At 31.4% G+C, this 7,488-nt stretch overlaps 1 protein-coding gene across 1 annotated transcript in view; it reads right to left on the reverse strand.

The window, feature by feature from the left end:
- LOC128983048 (uncharacterized) overlaps positions 1-6,779 on the reverse strand; it is a 331,667-nt gene extending 324,888 nt beyond the window's left edge. The window contains exon 1 of the mRNA XM_054402183.1: positions 6,714-6,779. The gene's annotated coding sequence lies outside the window, so the exon portion shown is untranslated. The remainder of the gene's footprint in view (positions 1-6,713) is intronic.
- Between the last annotated feature and the right edge of the window lie 709 nt (positions 6,780-7,488).

The following is a 7,488-nucleotide window of genomic DNA, read 5'->3' on the forward strand; positions in this document are numbered from 1 at the left end:
TATTTAATGAAACAGCTGTTAATATTTCAATTGCATTTTAAACAACACACATTAATAGGGAGTTCTGAATTGCCAAAAAGAAGTATTTGTAATGTTATTTTCTGATTATAAAATTGATTTTCTTCTGTATCATGTCATGTTTTGCAATATAACGTTCCATTGCGAAATCAGTGAAAAATCTTACTATCACAGTAATTCTTGGAATTATTTATTATCTTATATCTATTGTACGGGTTGTGTCTGCCTTTTTGACCAATTTTGCCTATATTATTCAAGACAGATCATAGGTTCGTGAGATTATTGTCATACATGATTTAAAACATTGGAAAAATCTTCGATTGTGTAAATACAATACAAAATAATACAAGTGCAGAAGGGCACGTTACCCATATGAGCCGTGTCCATATTTTATTAAATAATAGTGGTTTACAGCAACTGGATTAAATTTGTAATAATCTTTATGTAGAAATATGTGTATGATTTAGAAAGTCATTAAACTGGAAAATTTCAATTAACTGCAAACTTTTCAGAGAGGTTACTTCGATATATTCATTCTACTTATGAAAACATAGACTAATATAGATGTATACAATATACTATTTAACTTGCCCAGATCGTTACAAAATGCTCAAACTCAGATTGTGACATTTATAATTTATATTTCTCTTAACCAACAGATTATTCATCTGCAGAAAAAGTTCATTACTCTCTTATCATGTCTAATAACACCCAAACACAGAAACCTTGCCTAAAATGGTACCTATCTTGACAAATTATTTGCAGTGGCCTATATAATGGACTGTGGCCCACTGGGTGGTGAGATTATTGAAAATAACACCACTTTTTGACTAAAAAAATGGCACAAAGAGTAATTACCATTTAAGCAAATACTGTCATGATAGAAAGGCCAAGTTCCTTTTAAACTAGATCACATCATCCTTTATAAGATACGTTGATTACAACAATGCATGTGAACGTCACTATTTACGTATCAGCCAATTTACCGTTTTTTTTCTTTTTGGAAATGCATAATTGCTATGCCATTTGCATTATTTGTTTCCAATGAAGCCGCACGACCATATGAACGGGGACAATAGTTCAAGAATAAAAGCCAGCTTCACTACACCTACCATTTCGTAGAGAGACTATATTGACAACTTTATAAGGTTGAGACAAATGGCATCCGCATCTCAAGGAATTTCCACGACCAATTTCTCAAAACTATGCTAGAGGGTTATTCATTGGCACAGAAGTACGGTACGATATGATGATCGACGCGACGTGACGAAGGAAAAAATCAAACTTACACAGCTTAACAGGTGGACCTCCCTTTGAAGTAAGAACGTACCTTTTCAACAAACATATATTTTTTGTCAAATAAAAGCATAGATTTATCTGCAGTACTCTGATGAAATCGCGGAAGTTTTTAAACCCAAAAGATACACCAAAACAATTTTAAAACTATTTAAAGGTTTTCCAAAAGAAGGGAAACCAGTTAACGTAGTAATAATAACTCCGATGCCGTACGGTATGTGAAATATTTTATTCCTTGAATGATCTACCATATTTTGTAGCTAACGCAATAGTCATTATTGTTTTTACACTTATTACTCATTAAACCATGCTAAATGCTCAAAATTTGTATTATTTCACTCAATTTATCGCAGTTAGATAGAATAATTAGCGTAAGCCTTGAAAGTAACCGTCGATTTCGACGGGTTTCACCTAGTTCTTATGAATACGTCAACTGTTGTAGTTAGCTTGTTTATAGCTTTATTATGAACAAAACTTGGAAAATTGGTTATTTGATACTAAGTCATTGATATTTTACTAAAAAAATACACTATAATAACCTACCTGTAGCAGCAAACCTAGTTACCTGTTGAACCTAATTTTATTTATATACATTTAATAAAACATCAAATCAAATGGAAAATTGCTGAGTCTGCAGGTTTGCTGTGGCGGAGTTGTTTTACTCATAAGATAAAGTTAAATGTTAAGATTTTATAGTATCACACTATTTAACTAAATGGGATGAATTATCCTAAATCTTGAAAGTAACCGTCAATTTTAATGTGTTTAACTTTTTTTTTGATAAATAGAAAATACTAAATATACTTAATCGCAAATAACTCAAAAACCGTTGGGTTTAGAGAAAGATGATAATTTTTAGATGGACTACATTTTGTATATTTAGCTTTTTCCTGTATCTCTAATAATAAAGTCACTATAGCGAAAAATACAGAAATTTGCCGCCATTTTCCAATATGGCGGCCGTAGCACAGCTTCAATTTTAGGGGACTTTTAGTATGTTCAAAAGGAAGGTACACCCAACATCTGTACCAAATTCCCCGCCTGTGCTAATTTTTTTTCGTCAAAACATATTTTTATTGTACTAAAATTAAAGGTCTCGATCCCGTGACGGCGGGAAGAATAGCATTAGAAGCCATTTACTGCTGATTTTTGTTTACTTCAATACAGCTGATCGTGATCAAACCAGTAAGCAATATTACATTTTTATTAAACTCATTTGCCAGTTAAGTCAATTCTGCAATCTACTGTACTTGAGAACCCGTGCGGCTCAGTGAGCCGCATAGTATGAAACATAACGCCGAGGAAAAGTTTATTCTTGAATTCGAATAATTGTAGCTACATCTTAGAGTTGTTTAAACACTTGCTAGAAACTAATTTTAAATATCGCTGTTTGGGTCGTACAGGTTCACCTACATTATTTCTGCTCTCAGTTTTAATTGATAACTTATAATGAATGCTAAACGATCTGCTTCAATTCGAGTTAACATGTTGCAACAAAGTTTTTCCAGTATTATGAATTGAAGAAAACTGTTACCTTAGGCCAACTGATAACCTGTGTTTAGTAATTGTTGGGTAATTTTATTTCTTTGATTTAAGACATCCCCCTAATCAAACCAATTTTCTTCGTGGATACACAGGGTGTCACAAAAAAGTGTGATGGGCTATACAGGACCTAATTCTTCATGCAAAAATAAGTCAAAAATGAAGAATAAATTTTTTTGGATTTCGGCTTAGTTTAGTCGTAATCCGCCATTTTGTTTTTTGGGGAAAATATTTATTATTTCAAAATCCCTTTGAGATATTTTTACAAAACTTGGCAAAATTGTTTACACTATAGTAAGTAACATTTATAAAAAAAATTACTATTTTAACTTTCCAAATTTAAAAATGGCGGCCGTTTGAATTTTTTAATGCCAAATTTCATGAAAACCGGTACCTAAATCACAATTTTGTAAGACACAAAAGTTTTAGTATTTATTGTGACAAATCCAACAAAACAAAAATAAATAAAATCGGTTCATAAATAAAGAAGCTGTGTTTATTTTAGTAATTTAGACTGAAATTATTAATATTAAAATGTATTAAATGTAATGTAATAATTTATGTAACGTATTAAGTAATTTCAGTAAAAATAATAATTTTTTTTATAAATGTTACTTACTATAGTGTAAACAATTTTGCCAAGTTTCGTAAAAGTATCTCAAAGGGATTTTGAAATAATAAATATTTTCCCCAAAAAAACAAAATGGCAGATTACGGCTAAACTAAGCCGAAATCCAAAAAATTTTATTCTTCATTTTTGACTTATTTTTGCATGTAGAATTAGGTCCTGTATAGCCCATCACACTTTTTTGTGACACCCTGTATATGTTTGAATAGCTTTTCCATTTAGATTAAAAGTTGTAGCTCATCATGATAATTAACTCTCAGATTTACATTGCATAGCTGTAGTGATTTGTCTATTATAATGATAACACAAAAGTAATATTATAAATAGTTCATGTTACAATTCAATATAATAAATCGATTTATCTATGTATTTGTTATTGTATATAGTATGTTCGCTTGATGTTTACGACTCAAGCTTTGCTTCACAGGGGACAAATTTCAGAGTATTTGATGTAAAAACTCATATGTATTCTAGTAATGAATTTGTAATAGTATTGATGTCATATTCTAGAATAAACCTCTTGACATCATGAAAATGTAGCACTTTTTATCCCTAGTTAAGGTTTGAAGGCGATGATTTGTAGATTTAATTCTTGCAACATTCTCATAGTAATCTTGCACAGTTACAAGACAGATCAAATAATATAAGTCTATGGAGATGTTTAGCTTTGACAATATCTTTACTATATCCAGAGGTATCAAACAAAAAGTGCAAGCCACATTCTATTTCTTTGTAAAGATCCTCCGTTACTATAGAAATCTTTTGTTCTTAAATTTGTCATTTAACTATATTTCAACTAAGTGGGTCTCCAATTTACAAGGTTGTAAGCCAATTTAAATTAATTTTTAATTTTAGAGTATTTTCTTATAGCAAGATTTAAAATCACTTGTATCTCAAAAATGTCAAAAGATACAGCAAAACTGTTAAAATTTAAGTACACTATATAGGTTCCAACTTTTGGTAAAAAAAAAAACAATAATAATATAGCAGAAAAAAAATGTTTAATCAGGTGTCATTTGTTAAATATATTGAACAGTAATATATTATAATATGATGTCAGTGTTAATATATATAGATAAAACAGAAATATAGACAACAACATATCAACATATCAAACAACTGGAAGGGAGAATGGTAGACGTACTAGTAATAATTAGACGTGGGGCGGGTGAGTTGGCCCAAAAACCCCGCCCCCCAAAAAACGGCACCGACAAACTATCCTACTAATAAAACCCCACATCATTACCTTGCATGTAGCAACAAACCTAAGTAGGCCCTACTCTTTGACATTAATGTTATTTAAATAGGAAATTAATCTGACAATTTTAAGGAAATGTTTTAGTAGAAATCCTGTCAAGTAAATCGAAATTCGCTTACTCTGCAGGTTTGCTGCGACGGGGTTGTTTATCTTTTATTATTTACTCTAATTAAATATTCAAACAATCTTACTACTAAAGCTACGAACGTACATATAGTCTGCCTTTTGTCACATTTTTAACGACTCTTTGTACATTTTAGTTAGTGAATATATTTTTCTTACTGTCGATTTGTTATTTTACTCCGGCTAATAGAAGCGTTTTTTTGAATTAAAGAAGACAACATAGCTTCTAAATGGTGTTGGAAAACTCTGACTCTGACTTATTATAATCCTATAACAAAAATGTATACTTGTGTATCTAGTATATAAAATAAGGGGTTTGGACAAATTTAGTGGAAATAAGAATAATACAGTAATAGTATTAATTATTAGAGGAAGTTTATGTAGCAATAAGAAGCTTTGTTGAGTCCCATATCTGAGCCCATATTTTTAAACTAAATAATATTATTATTACTACCAACCCTGGACATTCTCAATTAGATTAGCTATCCGAGGTCGACAGGTTAATTTTGCCCCAGGACGAAATTGTAATGTCGCAAATAAATCAAAAGGGGATTTCGTTGTTTCCATTTTTCCATCAAATATTAATTGTAGTAAGAAAATGAGTATGTCATATGATGTATGTTATTACACCTTCAAATTTTGGTTTCGTTTATCACCCGAATAAACAAAGTGCGGTTACTTATTAATTGGCGATTTAAATAAAACAGTACCGGTACAAAGGTTTAATTTTAGCGAATTTCCCTAAAGAGAAGGATTATTACCACAGGTGACGTGGAAATAACTAAATCTATTTAATTTTTCATTTTGATGTCCTCGGAAACCAAAAACAATATTCGTTCAAATATTTATATTTGCAAATCTCGAAATCGAAATGTATCCGTTAGTCCCACAATGATAAAATTGAAATTTGTGTCACTAAACCAAACCCAAGAAATAGCGTAAAAATATATTATATGTTTTTCAACGTATGAGGTAGCAAAACCAGAGATCCACTAGCTCAAATCTCACACAATTAATTAATTGTCAAGGACAATTATTGATTTTTTTCAATTTTTCCAGTCTTTATTTGTTTACAGCCGTTAGTATCTCTTTATACATTGTGGCCCATGACATGCTGTTTGACAATTAACATGCGATTTGTGTGGTGAAATCATATCTTCCGTCGATAACTCAAAAACTTACATACTCTTAGTTTTTAAATGTTCTTAACTGTAATAAAGAAATATTTGAATGTCTGTTTTAATTTTTTTTTTAAATTGTCTTTTTACATGATTGTATTATACTTATTTTGTATTTTTAAATTAATTTCTTTTATTAAAGAAATGTAGTTTTAGCTAAGACTTGGCCAACGTAACTGTCTTTGTTAATCTGGCTCAACAAATGACTTTGACTTTGAATCATTCCTTCATACTGTATTGGCACCTTTTGGATTACATTTGACACTTTTTAAATATTTATTTATTAAATCTGTTTTGCCCATGTGAAGCTATTACTTTCCGTCAAAAAGTTTTATCACGACATTAAAGTCAATCAAACTTTTTTACAGTTATCATATCTCCCAGACCGTAATGTGTAAGGTGACTAATAAAGTTTAAGTAGATTTGAACAAGGAATAGCACTAATTATATGACTGGATTTTCATGTTTTGTGTCATATTAGAAGGACTGTGGACTCATTTTACTATCATTACAATATCATAACGAAAATAAATTTGCATGCTTATTGGGCTTCACTAATTAATCGTACGTTTAGGACGTAATTGGCAATAGATAGGTTATACGCCTAACGTACACAGAATTCAGCATGTCTATTTTACTGAGCTGTGCAAGGCGAGGGCGTATGAGTTACCTTGACAGAGTGGTGAGCGAGTTGAGCTAGTCATCGGCCACAGCAAGGAGTCACCGCCACCACCCGGCACAGACTGAGACTGTCCGACTGTCTCTCAAAACCACCAACCACCCCCCAACCCCCCCCCCCCCTCTTCCCCCCCCCCTACCACCCCCGGTAAATAACTGTTTACACTCCAAATAACCCGGAAAATGAATATAAAAGTAATTAGTAAACCTTAGCTCTTTGAGGATTCCGATCTGTTAAAACAACCCAATGAAATATGCTTAACATTAATTGTTGAGCGAAGCTCTTTGAGATCGGACCTTGTAGGCCGAATCTGACTCAATAACGACTGAACATATTAAAGACAAACTTACCAGGGTTATTTCGACAAACAGTGAACATTTTATTAAACAAACAATTTTTTATTTCGATTTGATAACCAATTAGTCCAACAATTTGTCATGACCACGCATCTACCCGTGCTGCGTCGTAGTGTCCTGTACTGGCCAGTATCTTTGTACAATGTCAATCCGTGTTTTCGTGTTTAATGTGTGTGTTTTTGTGATTACCTCAATTTGAGTGATATGACATTTTAACCGCCTGATGATAAGTCATAAGTCATTTATTTTCTGAATAGGTACAATTTTTTACAATTATACATCTCAGTCGTCAATAAGAACTACAGTAATAACATTTAATAAATAATATAAATAATATATAAAAAATAAAAAAACAATCAGCCAGACATAAATTCTATAAAAGTGTACGGTTCTTTTTGTACAAGGTAGGA

Source organism: Macrosteles quadrilineatus, unplaced genomic scaffold (assembly GCF_028750875.1).
Source record: "Macrosteles quadrilineatus isolate MER2022 unplaced genomic scaffold, UCM_ALF_1.0 Scaffold_1__1_contigs__length_201487025, whole genome shotgun sequence".
Lineage (NCBI taxonomy): Eukaryota > Metazoa > Arthropoda > Insecta > Hemiptera > Cicadellidae > Macrosteles > Macrosteles quadrilineatus.